The 23,124-nt window shown below is 32.2% G+C and overlaps 1 protein-coding gene across 5 annotated transcripts in view; it reads left to right on the top strand.

Moving 5' to 3' along the window:
* Nucleotides 1-2,601: 2,601 nt before the first annotated feature.
* LOC129911221 (protein Star) overlaps nt 2,602-23,124 on the top strand; it is a 72,877-nt gene continuing 52,354 nt past the window's right edge. The window contains exons 1-3 of one of the 5 annotated variants that reach the window (XM_055990853.1): nt 2,602-3,009; nt 3,067-3,133; nt 3,548-3,705. The gene's annotated coding sequence lies outside the window, so the exon portion shown is untranslated. Of the gene's footprint in view, nt 3,706-23,124 lie in introns of all 5 variants that reach the window. The other 4 variants (XM_055989320.1, XM_055991541.1, XM_055992322.1 and 1 more) reach the window with 4 other exon arrangements.

Consider the following 23,124-nt stretch of genomic DNA (forward strand, 5'->3'; position numbering starts at 1 on the left):
TAAATAACACACCATAGGTATAAGATTGAAGGCAAAAATTAAATTCAAAGCAGTTCTACAGTCAAAGCGAAGAATTGTCGTTTTAACTTGGTTTACTAGCAAAAATCAAAAGATGCAATATCCGCATCGTCTCCATTTCTCTGGGTGGCCGAACTATGCCCACCGGAAAAGGGTCCTTGCCGTGTGCAAAGATACCTTTCATTTTGTTTATTTTGATTTTTAAAAATTTTCCAAAATATTAAGTAAAAAAAAAGCGGAGAAAATGAGGTTTGAAAAAAGCTCTCATAGAAAAAAATAATCAAAAATTTGTTTGACATGGTTGTATTGAAATGTTAATATTTCGAGATATACGCAATGCATTTTTCAGATCAAAGTCTTAAATGGATCCTGATAAGATTGTTGAACAAATATATATATAAAATTACCAAAGTTTTTTTCGAAAACTTAGAAATAAAAATAAAAAGTTTCCACTTTTGATTTTTTAAAAATCGAAAAAAAATCAATATGGCTATCTTCAAACGCTTATAACACAAGAACGACGCAACTAATGTTAATGGTTATGGGCTTAAAATGTAGCTAAGAATATACCAATGATTTTTGGTTTTTTTTTGTGAAAAAACAAATTTTTAATCCAACATGGATGCCATGGCCTCCCCACTTCGGAGTTAAAATTTAAAAAAAAACAGCAGCAACATTTTTGACAGACAGCTGCCAAAGTGTATGTACAGTGGTGCCAAATGTTTGCATGGATTTCAAAAATCCCGATGTCGTTGTTTTGCACAAAATCTATATAGATAAACAAAAAAACACACCTAACGTTAGTGTTTACTGTCTTAAATTGTAGCTTAGAATATACCAATCTTTGGTTTTTGGTAAAAAAAAAATTTTCCACCCTTCATAGATCCCATGGCCCTAATACTTTTAAATCAAACGCTTCCAAATAAAACAAACAAATAACTTTATTGTACCCGGGTACTCGGGTATTAAGGCTTGGCCACACTGGAGGGTATGCGGTAGCGGTACGGGTAGCGGTGAGGGTACTTGTATGAAAAAAATTCCAAACTGACACATCAACGTTCAGGTGTGGAATTTTTTTAGTACAAACATCGTTACCGCTATACCGCATACCCTCAGGTGTGGCCAAGCCTTTAAGGCTTGGCCACACCGGAGGGTATGCGGTAGAGGTACGGGTAGCGGTAACGATATTTTAATGAAAAAAATTCCACATCTGAACCATAGAGGAAGGAATACCTAGAGAGCCGACTCGTACCCCCCTTACCTAAAACACCCGCAAATTTAATTTCAGATAATCTCTCTTATTTTTCTCTTGTTTTCCTATCTGTGAATACGTGTGAAAAGTACAATTCGTTTAATACCTTCCTTTCACCAGTAGATGTCCTCACAAATTTTGAATTTAAACATGATTTTGGTTTGTACATGAACTTGAATAGCTCAAATAGCTCACTCCAGACACCCACCTTTCAATAAATATGTACAGAAATAAAAAAAAAAGGTTCGTGTTTTGAATTTATTATATTATTTTTTTATGAATTTATTTCCTACTGAGCACTTAAATTGTTTTTAATTGTTTTGAGCTCAACTCTACAGTTGAATGTGTTGGTGCCATTTAAAATGCACGGGAAAACTACCACATATAAGCACTGTGGAGTTTTTCCTCTCATTGCAGCTTGTAGGGTGGAAGAGAAAAACCAACCGAAGTCGCGTCTCTAGGTATTCCTTCCTCTATGATCTGAACGTTGATATGTCAGTTTGGAATTTTTTTCATACAAGTACCGTTACCTCTACCCGTACCGCTACCGCATACCCTCCGGTGTGGCCAAGCCTTTATAATACATGAAACTACCGGGTACCCGGGTACCCGAATACCCGGGTACTCGAGTAATACCCGAAAACTCGGGTACCTGAGTACCCGGGTATTTGTGAGGACGGGTACTACCCGGTCGAAATCAAGAGCTCTATTAGAAATTGTTGGGTTTTTTACAAATCATTTAGGAACGATTTATTGTTAGAAATTGTTGAACTGTCAAACCATAAAAAAATTGTTTTTAGAATACTTTTTTTGCATAATTGTACAAAAAAATCATGTTTTTTTAATCAATATAAATTTTATCGCACTATAAAATTACAAAAATCTCTTTTTATTTTAATTTTTTCCGCTTATTTCAAAAGAAAAAAAATCTTTTAGTTCGTTTTGTAAACAAAACATCCACTTTGACACATCAACAATCTCATGAATGTTCAACTCATATCATGGAGGAGAGTTGGAAATAGTTACGATTTGTAACTATTTGACACTTCAAAACGAGTAGGAACAATGTTCATCTGTCAAATAGTTACAAATCGTAACTATTTTGTAGCTTACGAACGACAAATAAGTTAACGATAATTAACAATAGTTATTTCTATTGTTAGAAAAAGAACACACCTCAGGGCTATTAAAAGCATTTTGAAATTTAATTTACACTACCCTACTTACAATACTACCTTACCATTTCTCCCCTCCACATCACTATCGCACCTCGCTGCTTTCCAGCCCAAAAAGAAACTTCAACACCTAGAAATAAAAACCATTCCCTTTTTCCAGTGTCACTTTGCTTGTTCTTTGCGTTCGTTGTCTTCTCGTTTGTCAAAATCCAAAAGAAATTCCCACAAAAGTCCACCATTTGTATAGCGTTCACCTTTCATGTTGAAAGCGCAGCACCCCTTTTTTATATTTTCATTCAAATTTAACACAAAAATTCATTTCTACTATAGACATATTCTGCCAAACTATTTTACAAATAAATAGAAATTACAATTAACGAGAAAACATTTTCCTCAATAAATCCGTGTATATAGTTAAATTAAATTGTGAGTGTTTTTTTTTTGCCGCCGATCCTTCATCTTTGATTTCAAACCAAGACAAAAAAAATTATTCTCAGTTTATAGTGCGTGCAGTTTTTTTTTGGAAGAAGAATTAAATAAAAAGAAATAAACCAACAAAACGATGTAAGAACCAACAAAATAGTTATTAAAAAAATTCTTTAAAAAAACACTATTTTACAGTTTCAATTATATTTTCCTCGTGTGCCTTAAAAAATTGGTGTTCTTTCGAAGTGGATTGTGTTGAAAGGTGAAAATATTAAAAAAAATTTTCTGTGAAATATCGAATTACCATTCCCCTTACCGACCGAGGAGAGAAAAGAGGTGCTCCTTTCGACCACAACACAACACAAAAAAAAAACCAACAACACAAAAAAGTGCATTAATTTTCACCAAAGTCCGAAAAAATATAGAAAAATTTATTATTTCCCAAATAAAAATATTAAATAAATAAATAAAAAAAAAAAAGAATTGAGTGAAAAGTGTATTTTTCCATTCTTTTTTTTTCCATTTTTTGTTTCCGTTGTTTTATTTCAATTTCTTGTTCTTCTTCGTCTCTTTTTTTTTTTGCTGAATTTATGTTGTGCAAGTGAATTTATTTATTTTTTGTTTTTCATCAATTTTGTTTTCTTTTTTTTTTTTTTGAATAATTCACACAATAAAGTTGAGAAGTGCTAAAAAGTAACAAAGTTAAAAAAAAGTGGAAGCCCACGAAACAACAACGAAGCACGCATCGCAGCAGCAAGTTCCACCATCGTCGTCGTCTTTGGTCTTCGTCATCATCATCATCTTGGTTTTTTTGGTCTTCTCATAATTCAAAAGGTAAATTTTACAAGAAAAAAAACAAAAAATTATTGAAAAGAATATTAAATAAATTGAAGATGACTGGGCTTCATCACCTGGCAGCTGGATAAACATAAAACATTTTCTTTCTTTTAGGTTTTTTTTTTTAAGGGAAACATCGTTGGGAAGAACAATCGAAATGAGAATTGAAAAAGCAAAAAATAATAAGAAAGAACACTGGACAGTGGCAGTGGAAGAAGTATTAGGAGTAGTTTAAGGGATAGGGAGGAGTCCCGACACAAAGTGGTCGTCGATTCGTCGTCGTGGTTGTTAGTAAAGACGACGATGATGACGGTGACGAGTCGAGTCGAAGGCTATGAGTACTTTTCCTCTTTGGTTCGATGAATAGGGGCATAATTTGCAATTATTACCTATCCAATTGCTTCTGCTGCTTCTCTTCTATAAACGACTAACCATTCCATTTCTTGTGGTTGATTTCTTCCTAGGGGTTGGTATAGGGTTGCCATAAGTTCTGATTTTTCCCGGACATGTACTCTTTTTTGGCTGTGTGAAGGAAGTCCGTGATAGTTTCTATTAATTGTCTGGAATTGTACTCTTTTCAACACTTTCTTGTAGATAGATACCGTAGAACCGGGTGATTTTGGCCTGGCGGGTGACTTTGACTTTGACATGGACACTTTTTTTTAAAAATTGTTAATATATGAAGGACTTGTCTGATTTTTTCCAAGTTTCTTTGTAAATTCGTATAATTTGATGAATTAAAAAGTGATCATACTAGCTTTAAATTAAAATTACGGCCAGTTTCTTCACATAAGTCCTAAGTCAGCTTAGTACCCGGTCTAGCTAGGTCAGGTCCTAGCACTAGTACTCGGTCCTAAGGAAAAGTTAGTACCTGAGCATTTCTTCACATTTATAGGACCTGATCTAAGTTCACAACGCGGTCCTAAGAAATAAATCGTATAAAAATGGTATAACTGTCATTTTGACAATATTTTGATGCTTGAAATATTTTATTTTGATATTTCAACAGATTTTACAAAATATTAACAGACAAAAAACAGTCCATTCATGAAATTAACATTAAAATAATTTAAAAAATATTATGATGATTGAGAACAAAGACAACAAGAAAAGAAGATAAATTATATCAAGAACCTTCACTATCAAGAACGACGAGAATGTGACGATTTTGTGCATAAGTGCCGGCAAGCCTGATAGCTAGTTCACTAACGACTCTGGAAAACTTGGAAAAGCCACAGATAAACCAGTTTATTTTATTATTAAAAAAGACAGTTCATATTATGTATATCTCAATAAAAATAACATTTTTGAAAACTGAATCTTTATTGTCTTGGTGCAGTTTTGTTTTTTAGCAGTCATTGAATGAAGATAATTTTGATCATAGTCTGCAATACTATTTGTAAATAGAATCTTCTTGCAGAGACATTTTGTGTTGAAAATTGTTAGATAGATATCGGACGGCCATCACTGGTGCCCGTAAAATAGAATATATTTTGAGTGAAAATTGTATGCAGGTGGCTTCAATTATACTTTCATAAACTGTGGTTTTCTTATTAGAAATGGATAATCTTCTGTAGTGCCAACGATTTTGTTCCATAATAATTTATTCAAAGACTGCATTGCTATTGCGATACATCTTTAAGAAAAAATACAAATTAAAAAATGCCAAAATTAGAATAAAATTCAATAAACTCAAAAATTACACATTTCAAAATACACGAAAGCTCAAAAATGCTCATAAAATTTTAAAATAAATGCAAAAACTCAATAAGAATTGAGTATTATCGTCGCTAGACTGTCGATTTTTAGGTTCTAACTTTTACGAAGTCCTTAGTAAAACTCGGTACCAATTTGACAGTACTACGACTTAGAAATTGTGTGAAGAAATCACTTGGTACCGATTTGAGTACTAACGATTGGTATAATAACCAGGTCCTAGCTTATTTTGAGGAGCTAGCTAGTACCGAGTCCTAAGTAGTACTCGGTCCTAAAATGACAGTTCTAGGGCTTAGTACTTGGGTGAAGAAATGAGTTGATACCGATTTGAGTACTAACTTTAGGACTAGGACCGGTACTAGCGCTAGGACTCTGTGAAGAAATTGGCCGTTAGATATTCATTTATACTAAAATTAAGTTTTCTTAAAAATGTTAAAAAAAAAATTACCTGAAAATGTTGGATGGTTTGAACATGTTGCAGAAATAGGATTGCAAAATGACTTTGACTCCGCTATGTGTATTGTTTTGCAAGTTGAATTATAGGTCGTTTATTAATGAATTTGTTTATTAATGATTTCTATGGTGACGACTCCAAAATAATTGAAAAATAAAAATAAGATATTTACTGCCCAATTATACAAATGGGCCCAAAAAGCGAATGAGTTTTTGTTATTTTTGCTCAATTTTCCATGGGACTTTTGATTTGAAACGACCTATACTTTCATTCTACCCTTGTAACTATTTCATAAAAATTAATTTTAATTTTTTTATAAAAAAATGCCATATGGTAGGGTATTGGTATATATTGACAAAACTGATATTTGGCAATATAATTAAAATGTTATCAGATCATACATATCAACATTTGGCAGCTCAACCACTAGACGTAGCCTTCTTTCGACCTTTTAAAATATTATGGAGGAAAACCTTAACAGCGTATAAGATGGCAAACTGGAAAAACAAAACAGTGCCGAAAGATGTGTTTCCTAGGCTTCTAAAATAACATTTTAATTCGGCTGCATTTTAAATGTTGATAACGATGAGGTTACAGTGTCATTCCTGCGAAGAGGTGCTGGGTACAGCTTCAGAGAAAAAAGACGTTGCACAAGTCACCAAAAGTGATCTGGAGAAGAAACTTCCTGTTCCAATGGTTGACCGCAGAGAGAGACTATTTTTTTCCATATCCTTTGAAGGATATCAAAATTTATGCTAATTTAAATTTTTTTTTTTTTTTTTTTTTAATCAAATAAAAACCCGCCAATTCTGTGTACGAAAATAAAAAAAAATACCCACATGTTTTAAAAAATCTGCTCTTTCATTTGGGCTGGGTTAGAATGACGTGCTACTTGTAGTTGAACTGGAAATATAGCAAACGTCCTACCGGCCAAAGTCACCCGGAATGGAGGGTGACTTTGGCCACCCATATTTTGGCATTTATCTATAGAACTGTTGGACAGATTTCTTCAAGATTAATCATACCTATAGAATGAGCGAAGTAGGTAAATTGGTTGAAATCTTCATTAAAAAAAAAAAAAAAATTATTGTAGAAGTTATTCACATTTGAATTTGAAAACGTGCCAAAGTCACCCGGTTTTAGGTATCAATTCCTAGAGACATGGGAGTGCTGCCATATGAAAGCTTATATTCTCAGTTTTTTTTTTCAAAATTCCGAGAAAATCGCGTTTGAAAGTTGGGGAAATTTTTTTTTTTTCGAGAAATCCCCGAATCTTTGAACGCTCCTGGAAGCTAAACCGCTTGAGAGCAATTTTTGAGAGTGATGCCAAATGATGGCTTGTGTCATGGGCCTACGCTTTGCACATTGTCAGATTTTTAAAAAATCATCTTCCATGTTCAACCGCCACATCATGCCTATTTTTTCAGAATCGGGCTTAACTTTTTTTTTACCTTTAACTTCTCCTGGTTTGAGAACGCGTGCACCTACAGGGATGGGAGTTGTACCCAAATGTAGGTTAGAGTCCCCGCTACCTTTTGGCATCAAAAAAATTTGTTTCATTTTTTTTTTTTCAAAACTCCGAGATATAGCCGTTTGAAGTTGGGCGGGCGAAAACGCTTCTGGAAGCTGAACATTTTGACCTAGATATTAGAACATCGGTCTCCTGAAATATTCGAAATTGCATTGGTTGTGCTTGTCGTCCCAGCGACTCAAATCACAGTGGAAAACACATTTTCGTCTTTAGATTTCACTTTAAACGAAAAGAGATATAAACTTTGAGAGTCTATTTATTTCATACATTATTTAATACATAAATTTAGAAAAAACATCCTTTTCATATTTATTTTTGCAATATAAAGACATTCTCGACATATTCGACATTTTCCTTTGAATTGAGCATTTTTGATTTATTTTCAGCGAAAACGGTTAAAGGTTGACCTTTTCCATTTATTTTTTTGTAAAAATCTCAACCATTGAGAGATATTTAAAAAAATACAAAATAAATCTCAACCGATAACCTTTATTATTGATTTTTTTAAATAAATCTCAAACCTTAACCGAAACAATTTAAAGTAATGTTGTAACTCTGAGAGAGAAACCGATTGAAAATAAAGGTTGACTGTTATTTCTGGTCTCTGTTTTCAACACTTTCTTGTAGATAAAAAGATTGATTTATTTTCCATTAACAATTTTCTTGTTTTACATTTACATCAATAAAGCATGGCGTAATAGCCGTCTGCCAGGTTTTGGCGCTTTGATAAATAAAAATTCATAATAAAAGTAATTAATAAATTTGTAAATATGTGCCCAATTAATTTCAAAATTCTTCGTGAATTACTTTAAGCCTTTATTTAAGTGCTTTGTCTACATATTTGCAGAGAACTTGTCAATTTTTTCCATTCAGAATCTCGACTATTTCATTTTCATTCAGTAAATTTTTGTTAAATTGGATTCGCTGTACCTACTTCTTTCAGGATTGGACATATTCCTAAAAAATGGAAAACGTCGTCTCTTACACGCTGGTTGCACAGTAAGCAAAGTATAGGAAGATCCTCTCGGTGGGGTTAAAAGTTGAGATAAATGAGTTCACTTCTTATTTTGAATATGGTAGATATTTGAAAAGTCATGGCGAAAGTAATTTTTTTTTCCAAAAGGTTATGGTTCAATACCGCATAAATCGATCAGTGACCTGATGATTTAGCTTTTAGCTGGTAATCTTTTATCTATTTTTCATCAAGACATAACACTAGATTGTATAACTGCTTTTTCCATGTCTCGACGTTTTCGATCCTTAGATCCAAGGTTATAACGCAGTTCCATTCCTTGAAGCAGAGTGATTGTTTCTAGAAGACATACGTAGCAGTGCCATTACCTTAACAATATCGGTAGTCAAAATGCAATTTTAGTGTTTTTGTAAATAGTTCTGATAATCTAGTTTCAACGTAAAGCATGTAATTTGGTGAGTACTTTTGAGGAAGTATCTCCGGATCTGCTCCACATCTTCAAATTTCTCATATCCCCAGACCTAGGCACCATAAAACATAATTGATTTCGTTGTTGCTGCAAATATTCTGTATTTTGTATGATGAGCATTTTGTATGATAAAGCATTTTTAGCGGTGGCTAGTTTCTTTGAAAAGTGTTTATTCATGTTCAAGTTGCTCGCAATAGTTACTCCAAGGTAATTGGATTCTCTGACTACTTCTATTTGTTGCATATTGAAGGTCCACTGTTCATTGTTTCCATATCTTCCACCACCATTTACAAAAATCATTATCTACCTTTGTTTTGTCCAGATTAACCGCAAGGCTTAATCATGTAGACGGTTGATCACGAGCTGCAATGTTTCTGGTGTACTTGCAAATAGAACGAGATCGTCAGCAAACAGCAATCTTTTTATTTTGGTTCCCGCAAACTCTACTCTGGCCAATTTTATTTTATTTACTGTTTTATGGGGACTTTTCACGAGTCGATTTTTGTCGTGTGGCGAAGCTTTTCGACTCGTGTAAACGTAAGTCGCAGGCGACTAAAGTGACATCCCCATAGAAAAATCCTAGTCGACCGACATATCGTGCGGCTAAAAAGTGAAAAGTGAACATAAATAATCAAAACTCAAAAACTTGCATATGAGCTGTAGCTTATTGAATTCTCTAATCAACAAAAAATTTTGAATCTTTATAAAAGTAACTTTAAGTTTAGAGCTACAAAATTAATACTGAAAGAAAACGATTGTAATGGTTCTGCATTTTACATTCAATAGAATATGTAAACATTTATTAGTGGGAAGATTTACTTCCACAATTTTATTAGTAATTTAATAAACCTATATTGTAAAACTCATTGGCGCAACATTTTAAACGATAAAGTAAAAATGCTAAAGATTTTTAATGGCATTTTTTAATTTTGATTCTTTTTTTTTTACTGAAAAATGCATTGCAACTTTTGTAGTAAAGTTTACTTTACTATGCAGTTTTCATTTGTGAAAAAGGGTTAAACATTTAATTTTTACTTAAATTTTAATAAGATTGTTCTGTCTTTGTTCTTTTTTTTTAATAAGAGTATGCATTATTCATTTCGATTACTAGTTTCTTCAAAAATATATTTGGCAACCCTATACTACAACAACTGTCTTGCTGTGTTGGATGGAAAATTTCCATTCAATCATAAAAATTGTTTAAAAGATCGTAGGGAGTCCTTTTAGATTATACAAATTTTTGTAAATAGAGATCTACATCCAGGTCCCAGGGGTGCTTTTAAAATGCCAATGGGATCGATTGAATAAACAGAAAAAAATCAAACTTTGTTAAGAGTTTTTGCGGATATATTTATGATAAACGATCGAAACGGAAATTCATCCCACAAGCTTTTTTCAATTATTTCGTAAAAACAGGAAGTTTCTTTCTTTCCTATAAACTTTACTCTTTTCTCTTTTATATATTTTTTTTATATTAACAGACAGTTTTTGTAAAAGTTATCCATCAGTGGGGATTTTCTTTTTATTTTTAAATAAATTGAAATGAATCATTCAAACTTTTGTAGGTATTGATTGGTATTTGGGTGGAGAATTATGTACCTATATGTGCAGGTAATGTTTCATCAATTACAAAAGAAATTGAATGATTTACACCTGTGAGTGGGATGAAAATGGATGAAATACGTAAATGATTCATGTTGTAGGATTGTAAAAAAAACTTTTGCGACTCATTTCTTCATGAAGATACACTACTTTGTCTTTATGGAGAGTTTTTTTTGCAATTCACTTTGATCTATCCAAGATATATCAGATAAAAGTATAAGATCTTCCATTTTGATGAACAGCAGCCTCTCAAACTCAAACGCTTTTTCTTGAATAAATTCTTTCAATTCATTCTTTCTCAATGCAAATTTTAATTCTTGCTTAGAAGATTAACTCTGGATATGTAACTATTAATGATAGAACTTTCAACAAAAGTCAAGTGTTATTGTTGCACTTTTCCATTCACAAGTTGTAAATGGAAACCCTTCCATTATTCAGAAATTCAATAGATTTGATGTCAAGAAGGATTAAAAATGCTTATTATATGTAATTTTTGTATGAAAACTCTTCCGCATTTCACTACATATTTTTTTTTGAAAAGCGGTAGAGTTTCAACTGCTTCGCAACGGAATGTATTCTGTAAACTATACCGCTTTACCGATGCAGAACTCTAAGAAAGGTCTAAATTAGGGTAAGAATTTCAGATGGCATGTATTGAGTTCTCATAAGAATAAATAGATTTGCATTGCTTTGTTATTTGTTAGCTTTCCCATGTTTTGGATATCTCATTAAAGTTGATTCCTCGATATAAATCGTATTGTTTGGCTGGCAATCTAATTAAATCTGCCTTGTTATCCCAATCGTCCAAGACACAATAGTTCCGACTTGAATGAGTGGATTCGGATACTCCATTTACTGTAGAACTCATACAATTTCCAAAAGTGAGCTTCGACTTTTCCGGCTAACGTAGACGAAATTGACTTACAGTGATTCCTTGGAGAAGAGTTGATTCTCGCGCTTACTTGCACGCTGTTATTCTCGTTAAGATGATAATATAGTAAGGTGCCAAATCTAGCTCTCATCCACTTTATTGTAGATTTATAATCCTCAACAATATTTTGTCAGTCGACAAGCAGGGGTCGAATTACGGCACACTATTACGATTATACGTTAACGTTTTGACTATTTCTGTCTCTATTTAAATATTAGAAAACAATAGGGACACATAGCAACCATTCGTTTACGAACGTATGCCGAAATTCGACCCCAGGTTTCTGAGATAATTTAGAATATATGGAATCACTCCCTTTTGTCTTTTAAAAAGAACAGTTGCCATGGCTACTATACTAGTATAACTTGAAACTTAAACTGAGGGCAAACAAAATATTGCATTATTTTTGCGCTGTCCTTAGTTATTGCAAAAATAATAAGATAACCATGATATCATACTTTATAATGCTACAAACGTTTTAGAAATTACGGAGAAAACTTGGTGCGATATAAATAAATCCCTAAAAAACTGATTGTCTACCAAAGAAAACAGATCAAAAAATAAAATTCAACCTATCAAGTAGTTACCCCTACTGAAAGAGATTCAGATCAAAAACTTAAAAGTTCTTACAAACAAGTTAAAAGCAATTTAAATATCTTTCATCGCATGTCTTCAACATTTTCCATATTCACCAAACAGTTATCATTTAAACTAATAACTGTTATTACTAAGGAAACATCAAGAAAACTTTGATGTCCCGAATGATATCCGAAGGAAGAAACTTAAAAACACTCTTTTAATTCAACCACATACTTAAAAAATCAATTTCATGTCAGTTTCTATATCAGACAGAGCTTTGTTAAACATGCAAATTTAACTTAGCAAACTTTTCTGTCGAGTTTTCTTAAAACTATGCATCTTTTTCAGTTTTTTTTTAGCTATTCAGAACTTCTTTAATATAAACTTCCAACACAATTACGGTTTTACTTCTTTGCGTGAGAAAGAAGTTTATTTTTTTTGAAATTTGCATTTCTATAAGTGAATAGAGTGAACTTTAATTTTCATAACAAAAACAACTAATAAAGCTTTGTTTATATATCCACTTGACTTGGTCTGAGGGCAACCTATAAAACAACAATAAATTCCATCTGACAGTTCCAAGTCCAAGTAAAATAAATTCACAATCATATATCTTCCGCGAGAGCCAAGTTTTTACTTATTTTTTTTTCCATTTTTTATTCAACTGAATTGCTTTTGAGGTCTACTTTGTATTTCAACTATTTCACCTGATGGGCGATGTGGCATCGTAGAAGGAGCTGCTAGATGGCGTATGCCTGTGCATGAGGCACACGCGTTTGGCCAAAAACCGCAAACGATAAGATTTGTATCCGAAACAATAACAACTTTTTCGTGTCCATTTGTTACGTTACGAGTGGAGTTCCAACTTAGGCGAGTTTTTTTTTTTTTTTTTTCTATAGCAATCAATTCTTGGACTGACTCTTACTCTCACCACACAGTGGATATTATCATGAGAGAAGGGTGCAAATGCAAACCCTTCTTCAAGCTTGAATCTCACCCTCTGAATGCGGGTCTGCGGTTTTTCTTCCAGCAAACACAACAACACACAACCAAAATGCGGAATTCTTTTTTTTTTAAGGTTTTTGTGTGCTTCTCCGCCGTAAATTAACTTTTCCCGCAATAAACATGGTAATGCATTTGTTAGTAGAAAAAGAAAAAAGAAATAGTCCAGCTACTCAAGAGTAGTATGGAAGTAACTAACTCTCTTTTGTGTTGTTACGCCAGAGCCCGCTTAATGACTTGCAAAGCCAGCTCGGATATGCGGCAACTTTTGTGTAAAAGCAGCGCAGTAAAAGCACCAGCAGTGGCAGTAAGCAGAAGAAGACGAAGAAAAAGAAGCCATCAGCGGGTGGGCGCTTGGCCAAAAGTGATTCAGAAAATCACGAAACGCTACTTATTTTGCATTTTATGGATTTTTTAGCCTCACTCTTACCAAAGTATTGTTGTTTTTGTTGTTTTCCGTTCTAAATGCAAATTTCTGGTCGTCGTTGGTTCAGTTTAAGCCAACAACAAAAAAAAAGTTAATTTTTTGGCCAAAATGCAAAGAAGGTAATTAGTCACTTTGGAGAGAGAGGGTGCTTTATTTATTACAGTCGTCTCGGGAAGGAAATTCTTTGAATGTTTTAAGGCACACTAATAAACCCTAAGGCATTTCATACAAAAGAAGGTCTGAGAGGTGGATCTTTTGATAAAAAGTCGTTTGTTTCTAGTTAAATTGATTAAGAGAGGTGGTCGGTAGATGGTGAAATGGCATGTTAGAGTTCTATTAAGTGATGACATTATGTTTGGTTTTAAGGAAACAAAATTGGATAATTTATTATATAACAACTGGATATGAGGAATGAATTTCTTTTTTCTCTTGAACCAAAGAAGTTTGTTGCCAAAAAATCAATTCTTCATATATATCATCTATTGTAAATGTGAAATCAAAAGGAAGATTGGATTGCATTGGCAAAAAGTCAATTCTATTGACTAGATTCACAATATAAGGATGAAATCATTGCTGAACTATAATTTTTCTGCATGGAGACACAAGTGGATTCTTTTGGTTTAAGATTTCTTATTCTTTTGTGGCTGTAAGAAGCCATCGTTGATAAGTTACAGCCTCTCAAGTAATGCCAAATAGATATCCATGATGACAAAAGATGCTTTTAGGGCCAGACATATTTATGAAATGCAGCAGTTTGGCATAGGATAGCAATGGCGTTACTTGCATATCTATTATTTGAGATTTGTAAAAATAAATATGATAACGATCTTTCTCTTGGAAATGGAACGCAAAATATTTTTCAAAAAGATTATTATTATAAATATCATTTAATAGTATATTTTTTCTTTTTACAGTCAAATTTGAAACATACTTTTTATTCCGATAATATTATGACTTTAGCTGAATTACAGATTGCAATGGTTCTGGATTGTGTTCAGAGAACGAGATATACTCGTGATTTTTAAATTTAAAAAGTCACATTTATAGCGTTTTCGTTTGGGAATTCTTAGAACTGTCCGGGACTGTCCGATCCGGAATGCCAAACGATCAGTGTTGTATACTTTTTTTTGATTCTGAAGTTTGGGTTTCTTTGTATTTGTGAAACATCAAATGCGAACGTCTGATGAAAGTTTTGTTTTTTTTATTTTTTTTTATTATTATTAAGTTATCTATTCTTTTTTTGTTTTTTTCACTTTATTTTAATATAGTTTAAAGTTTGTGCATAGTTAAAAATCTAAAAATTGAGAAATGAACAACAAAGAATGACATTTTATTACTTTGACGTCTTAAGTGTGAACATGTGTGCGTGATTCTGGTTTTGATTCTGCCTCAAAATTCAGAAACGATTTTCTCTTCTTTTCAGAATTAGAACTGTCATTGAGTGCCAAACGAACAGTTTCAGAATCGTTCGGAAGAATTCCGGACAGTCCCGGACGACCAAACGAAAACGCTATTAGTTTATTTAGGCAGGTACATACTCGCTTTGATAAGTTCATTACTGACAGAGGACGGTTTCGAAATGTTATTTTTCAAAAAAATGTAGACTTCACACCATTTGCAGAGGCAGATTATATTGTTTTGGTATACCTTTAAAGCTGTCTACATCTAATTTTTTTTTTTTAACAAGAAAATCATAAAAGTTTGTTCTTGAAAAAGGAAACATTCCTATCAATGAAAATAATTTTACTATAACTACTGTTTTTTCATCATAAAATCTGGTGTGCGTCTATCATCAATAAGTTTTATTTCGCGGTATTCCAAAATTTACATTTATGACCTGGTATATAATTGATTTATGTGTTTTTCATAGGTACATAGAAATGTTGTTCCAAAATAATGGTTCTATACAAAAAACGCAAACAGTACTTGTGCCGAATTATCCTCGACGTAATTGAGCGTCTGAGTACGTCATTAGATGTTTTATTAATCGCTTTCGTACAATAATTGAATTTTCATATAATTATGTACATATTTCTCCATAAGGCAAAGAAAAGAATACATTTATTTAAACATTCTACGAAAATTTTATGTATCTGTAGAACTTGAATGTTGTAATTGTATTGACTCGTATGTAACATAGAAATGTGGGTGATAAATTTTTATATTATAAAATATTATGTATGCTGTCAGACAAGACGATCACGGATTAACTTTTGAAACATATTTTGTTTTGCCATATTTGTCTTACAACTGTGAAGACGAAATTGAACTCATTTGGAAAAACCTAGGTATTTAAAATGATGATCTATCCACAAAAATCCAAAATAGTAGAGTTAACTCGAAACTGCAAACTGATTGATAAATTATCTAAAACAGTCTTCAGTAAACAAAAAACGAACTCCAAACGATAGTGGATTTAGTAATGGTTAGCTTTTTAATACAAACAAGACGTTAAATATTACTAACTAACTATAAAATTTTTCATATTTTCTGTGAGAAGTTTTCAGAGTCATTTGTTTATGTCTATGTGATAAGTAGTACAAGAAATTAGAGAGGAAATGATAGTTAAATGTGAAAAGGTAGTAAAATCTTTATGTAAAAGGTTGCCCTAATGTCTTTTAACTATCCAAATTGAGCTACTAAAGTTAAAAAGTTTTCAATTATTGAAGACCATATCATCGGTACCATTTATGTCACACAGAAACAATTGTCAAGTTTTGGTAACAATAATTTGTATTCTTAACACCTTTTTGATGATTCAATCAAAACACCAACAAAAATCAACCCGCACCGGTCAATGATATTAAATTAGCAAATTAATGTATCCAATTAAATTCCAATATGGGCCCCTACAACAAAAAATATTCTCGTATCAAATTTCAAAAAATCCCAATCGAATCCATTAATAAATGCAAATCGAAAACCTACATGCTCTGTCAGATTTTTACTAAAATACCTAAATCATTCCTCGCCAGCAACATTCTCAGTTGAAAGCTGTCAAATTTTTGGCAAATCCATTAATCGCTTGAAATTATTTAGTATGTGCGAAAAAATATACGGCGAATTCATAGCTGATATGACAAGTTATTCAAAATCAAGTCGCTAGGCACAGAGTGTAACCAAGCAAGAAGCAACAAAAAAAAATTACTTTTGATTTATGCAACATGCGACACATTTTGGCAAATTGGATAATTGGTCCCGTGGTGTTTATGTCGACTCAATTAGCATCATATACATTGTAATGAAATGAATGAAGAGTATTTTGTCTCGGAAATGATTAGATGATGAGTTCTTGAGAAAATTTAGATAAATTGTCTAAATGTCTACTTAAGTCGGATGTAGCTTTGTGTGCTACCCGTTTAGTAATTGCGTTCAGACTTTTTTAGTGGAAATGCATTTATTAAAATCATCACGAAGGACAATTGAATTAATAAAAAGATAATAAAAAAACACAAAATTATATGAGTAACGTGTCACACGTTGTTGTGAATAAAATGTATCTCATGTCAATTTTGATTTTGTCATCCTCATCAACAAGTTTGATACATTATTTTGCTGACAGCAACAGTTGTTGCAAAAAAAAGTTCAAACAACTTAACAACAAATACAAACAAGAGAGAGACCAAATAATAAATTGGCAAATATTATTTTACTTGAAATAATCGTAAAAATCGTCAAATTAATTCAATTAGCGTCCATTATAAATGTCATTCTTCAGAGTTTGTGTGTGTTGGGGAAGAATTTTCTTCCGCCCTATCTCCAACAAACGCTTCTTCTTCGAATGTTTTTCGAGGTCCCCCAATAGACACGAGAACTTAAAAGTTCATGTTTTCATTGATTCATATACTTGTAAATGTACTTGCTGCTGTGCGATGATATGGTTGGCAATCTAATCGAGAAATTGGAAAACAAATTATTTATTTTGCACAAAAGTTGTTCAAACAAATTTCTTAAAAGGGGGTAAACAACATAAAGATGCTCTTGTATAGAGAGACACTATACACACAGTTGGAACGTGTGGACATAACACAACAGAATAACATACAAAAACATGAGATAGAGATGAAGGCGACAAAAAAAAATTGAAAAAAAAGATGCTTTAATAGGGGTTTTTGTGTGTGGCGACTGGTGATCAACTAAAAACCAAACAAACCACACAAATGACGGTTGTCGCGGCGGGAAGCCCCCAATCAAGTAGAATTGAGCAAAACTTTTTCATTTTTATGAATGGACTGAATGACAATGTGTGTTTACCGTACCGCTCATAAACAGTACGTACAACCAAACAACTATTCAAACATATATGTAGATACTCTACTCACTCCTCCGCCACATTTGGTTGTTTTGCAATTATATTATTATTATTATTATGAGACATATAGATAGGATTGGCGATAGTATAGTATGCCGGATGGAGACAGTCTGGTTGGCAAGCAAATGGTCAGAAATTGCAACAGAAATTTAGAAAAATTGTCGCTATGCTGCTGGTTTGGTCTGGTGTGAACTAAATGTTTCTATAAGGGCCAGTTGTACAAATATTGAATCCGTGGTTCAGCAACTTTTATCTTTGGAATTCGGTGATAAAATTGATTTTTATCACTGGTTCCAGGTCCATATAAGTTGAAATGGCGAAATGGCGAAATCGGCGAGTTAAATTCCTGATCCGAGGCTGAACAACGTTTGTACAACTGGCCCTAAGAGTTATGGGACCGGATAAGTTTTGGGAGCTTGTTAAAAAGTGTTCAAACATTTAAGAAATAAAAGTTATTGATGCGCTCATCATTGGTTTTTGCAGAGTTTCGTCAGTGGAAAGTAATAACGTAACGTTCGATAAAAATTTATAAAGTTCAAACTTTTTTTTGCGATAGAAAATTGACTTTTTTTGTTTGCAAGAATGCATTTTGTTGATTTTACTTGATTTTTTTTTTTTTGAAAAGCAAATATTTTATTTAGGTTTTACTTGTCATTATAAAACATAAATATTTTTTTTTCGAAAAAAAGTGAGAAATAATTAAAAATAATAAATAATAAGCAAAATGCGTAAATAAAAAGTGTGTCTACTATCTGTTGACGAAATTTACTTGGAAATGGCCCCAGAAATTATTATTTCGATATTTTTTCAACTTTCAAGCAATTTTTAACTTAAGAAAAAAAATTTTTTTTTTACTTTTTCCAAAAAAACACGATCAGCACCCCCTTCTATATAAGATAGGAGTTTGAAAATTCAACAGTATGATACCAAAGTGGTACCAAACTAGGGGGTGGCCCAACGTTTTTTTTTTTTTTTGAAATTCTATTTTTCCATACAAGCGTGGACCACTCTACTCCAGATACATATTTACATTCAGTCCTATTCTAAATAAAAACTCCCGGGAAAATGTGTTCTGGAAAAGGGCTCCCAATCGAAAAACTTCTGGATATTTTCCTCTCTTTTCACTTTTCACGAAAAAAAAAACGATATTTTACGAGTTGTTCCATTGGGGGCCCTTCTTCCGAACACTTTTACTCGGGAGTTTTCATGCAGAAGTGGACTGATTATGAACTGCATTACCATCGGTTCACTGTTGTGTTGACTGTAAGTGGTAATTTAATTGGGAACATGGTAAACTTAACTCAAGTGACACTTCCTGACACTGCAGGTCGAACTCATTAATGCAGTTATGCTTTTGTATCAAAATAATTCTGGTGCAAGGCGGATGTTTTGCAGGTAAGGTAGTGTTTTGATGTGATGCAAAGACAATGGATGCGTTTACGTACGCATAGATAGGCTACTCAAGATACCTAAGTATCCGATATGTTTGTGAACACGAAACAGCTGTTCTTCAAATCTTCCATCAGGTACATGAGTGTCCACACATTTTTTGAATACCTTCATTAACACATGTTCACGATCAGCTGTGTATTAACATGGAATTACAACAACACAAAGGTATCCGGATACCTTAACATGAGTACGTGAATGCACCCAATAATGCCAATGTTGTTGTTTTGAAATTTACAGTACCTTACCATCGTTATCTTTTAAGTAAATTACTAGTCAAAATTACTTAAAAATGCAATTTGTTGTATTTTTTTAGACATTTTTCAAAATTTCCCCAATGATTGAATGTTTCTTGTTGCACTTATTTTATTCTGTTTTGATGTTTACAGCAGAATTATTAGCAATGAATATAACCGGACACAAAATACACTTGTTTTATGTTGGTTAGCGCCAGTGGGCTAACCTCATCGCTATCATTTTCAATTGGCAAGTAAGTATATTTTTGTCTTACGTCAGTTCCTCTCAATTTTACCGGTGAATATAAAAGCCAAATAAAAAAAAATTGACTCAAACCAAAAATAACAAGAAAACGAAAAGAATAAAAAAAACAGAATCAACAACAATCTTCACCTTTATATGAAATTTTGCGTGGTTTTTTTCGTCTGACCAAAGCAAAATATTAATCAAATTAACGGTGACGTAATATGCGTGGCTTTTTATTTCCACCAAACAATTTTTTTTTTTTTTTGCTAATTTTATGCGCGATCTATTGATTATTATAAACTGTCGATTTGATATTTTTGTTTATAATTTTCTTATTCTAAAAAAATAATTTTTTTTTTAAAAGTAGGTAAAAATGTAAATAAATAACAAATTTTTCAAGTTACTAAAATTAATGAAATGCTTTTGATGAATCAGAAAAAGAAAATAAATGAAAAAAAACATAAAAAGAAAGAATGAAAAAAATTTGTGTTTGCTTATTAGCACCTGATTCGACAAGTTGATTTGGTTATTGTGGTTTTCGGCTTTCATTTCATCTCTATCAAAACATTTGTTATTGTCTAAATTATTTCTCAATGAATGAGAAAAAAAATTGGAGTTAATTAATTTCTTGTTGATTGTGTTTACATAAAAAAAAAATTTATTCTAAATGGGATTTTAATTAGTAACAAGAAGTTAGTTGTTTGAATTTGAAATTATGTAGATTGAAAGTGAATTGAAATGTTGTTGGTTTAGAAATAAATTAAAATACACTACAGAATTGTCATCAAAGTTGAAAAGTGAATGACAACCAAATTGAAATGATTAGTAGATCAGGTATTTCTGGGAGGTTTTCCATGTTTCTTATCCGTTAAACATGACTCTTGGGAATTGGGTCTCCGGACGTTGTCGACAATATTTTTGTTGTGTCGTGTTTCTTTACCGCAACATGAAATACCCATGAGACATTGATGACGTTGGTATAAATAAATTAAATTGTTTGCGGACTATATTTTCAAGGAAATTATGACCATGGCATCAATTTTGTTCGTTATCAGTTTGTCATTGAATAATAAAATAAATAAAAGTCAATCAATTTCATATTCCTTTGGGTAAGTTACATATGGGATTTTATGAAATGACAAACCATTTTTAGTGTCATAAAATATCAGTTTTTATTGAAATACAATTTTTTTCCATCAAACCATTAAACCATTTTGCTATGTGATACGCTGTTTGAGTTATTTAGGTCCATTTTCTTCACTCGGAGTTGAACATAACTTGAGAATTTTTAATATAAAAAATCTCAAGTTTTGTTCAACTCTGAGTGAAGAAAATGGACCTTAGTATACTCAAGAGTATTAAGTAACTCAAACATAAAAATGAAGACAGCTCTGGTTTAAATATTCAAATCTATCATCTGGTTTTTTGTTATTGTGAATGCTTTGTAATCTGTGATCAAAGTTGTATTGTCAATTTTTTTTTTTGACATTCTTTTTGTCTTAAACCTATTTCATTCAGTCAATGCTTTAGTTTAAGAATGATAAAGTAGTTCCGTTTTGAAGAAATAGTTCTGAAAACTAGGCAGTTAAGGACGACATCCCAAATGATATTGCCGGCATTTTTGACGTTTAGCAAATGTCAGACAAAATTCAAAGATGTATTAAAAATTGCGGAAGTTTATATAAAATAAATTGCCGACATAGCCGTTAATGAACCCAACTCAAAGACTTTTTTTTTAGAATAATCTTCGATTTAATGAATCAACAAAACTTTTCTGCTGATCAATTTGGCGCACTATTTATGGTATTACAAAGACGGCATAGCGGCTAATTATAAAGGTAAAACAATTGCGTGACATTGAAATAATTTCACTTCTATTGTATACATATATCCAAATGTCAGATTTATGTCATTATTAGAATACTAAGTGGAACATAAAAAAAAAAAACAAAACACACAAAATACTACACCAGAAAGATTTAATATTAAAAAATCCTCCTTCGCAAACGTGCATATGTTTTTAAAATTAAAATATTGCGTAGGATAAAACTTGTTCCACTTGTCTATTCAATAAAATATATTCAAATGACTCAATTTGTTTAATAAATAAGTATCTAATAAATAAATTGAGAATTTAGATTAGATTAAATCATCATAAAAAAAGATAAGATCAAATCTTAGTGATATTCAATGAAATTTGAAGAAGCTGAAAATTTGAGTCTGTCTCAATTCGAATTTCTGATATCTGATAGATTTTGTACAATTAAGTGTGAGTCAACTTTTTTAAATTTTTTTTTAGATAATATACGAGTTCTAGAAATTTTAGAAATTACCAATGTTTCATTTTTTGTATTTGGAATCTCGATCAATGAGTCCTACTCGGGCGCCATTTTGTTAAAAACTTTCTTGTTTCTTTTTTGGTGGTAAATACACAATTCGTATTTCTTTTTTCGAATTGGAAATGATGCTCAGTACTTTTCTCTGATATCTTTTTTCATGATTTTTTTGGTGTCGAAACTGAGTGTGAATTATAACTTCAAAGAAAAACCTTATGAACTGTTCAAATTTTTTTCATTTAAGTTTTCTAAAGTACGATAAGAACTGTCAGAACAGAAGTGGTTGGAATACGTTTAGGGGAGTTATCCTTCATTATAACTTCTATGACGTAAGAGGCCTGAATGCTTTTTCACTGTCCTTGCCCAGTCAATTCTCATGTTAAACTTGTACACTGTCGACAAGTAATAATAAATTAATTCCTTCTAACTTCAAATATAACACCTTCAGCATTTCGCATGCAAAAAGAGACCTCAATTTTTAATCCTCAAGGCTAGGTACATCTCATTCTTAAAACCCAGACATTCTATTGCATAAAAACATGGAATAATTTTCTAATTTCAAAACCATTATGTAGGCTGGTATTTTCCCCATTATCCAATGTCCTTGTAATTTACTCTCTGCTCGAATACACTACACATATCCTTTTATTGTCCATGTAAAAATTAATTACACCTTATATAGTCAAGGTCGAAAGGTTGGCCTTAGAGAATTACACTCTTTTTTATGTACTAATTGTTTCGTTTTATTGCTATGCGTGGCATGAATTTGTTTTAATTAAATCCAAAAGGTCGCACCAAAAAAAAGACAGCTCTACCAAGAATAAAATCCCTTATCTATTACTATATCCATTGGAATGGGATGATTTTTCTCTCTTTCAACCTCTCAAGTTCCCAACTCTCATATACACTTAACCAAGGCAAAAAAAACAGCAAGGACTGGGTTAATTCTTTAGTAATTAAGTCATTCGGAAGGAATTTTCTCGCCTATCCGGAGGCGGCATTGGAGCGCCACTAGAAAATGTACATTAACGTTCGGTGCAAAAAAAAAACATTCCTAAGTGCGCCAAAGACAAAGAGGAAAACTCACGCAATTTTCCGTATCGTTTTCGGGAAATATCTGTCTGTCTGATTTGAGGAGTGGTAAAGCAGAGC

Source organism: Episyrphus balteatus, chromosome 1 (genome assembly GCF_945859705.1).
Source record: "Episyrphus balteatus chromosome 1, idEpiBalt1.1, whole genome shotgun sequence".
NCBI lineage: Eukaryota > Metazoa > Arthropoda > Insecta > Diptera > Syrphidae > Episyrphus > Episyrphus balteatus.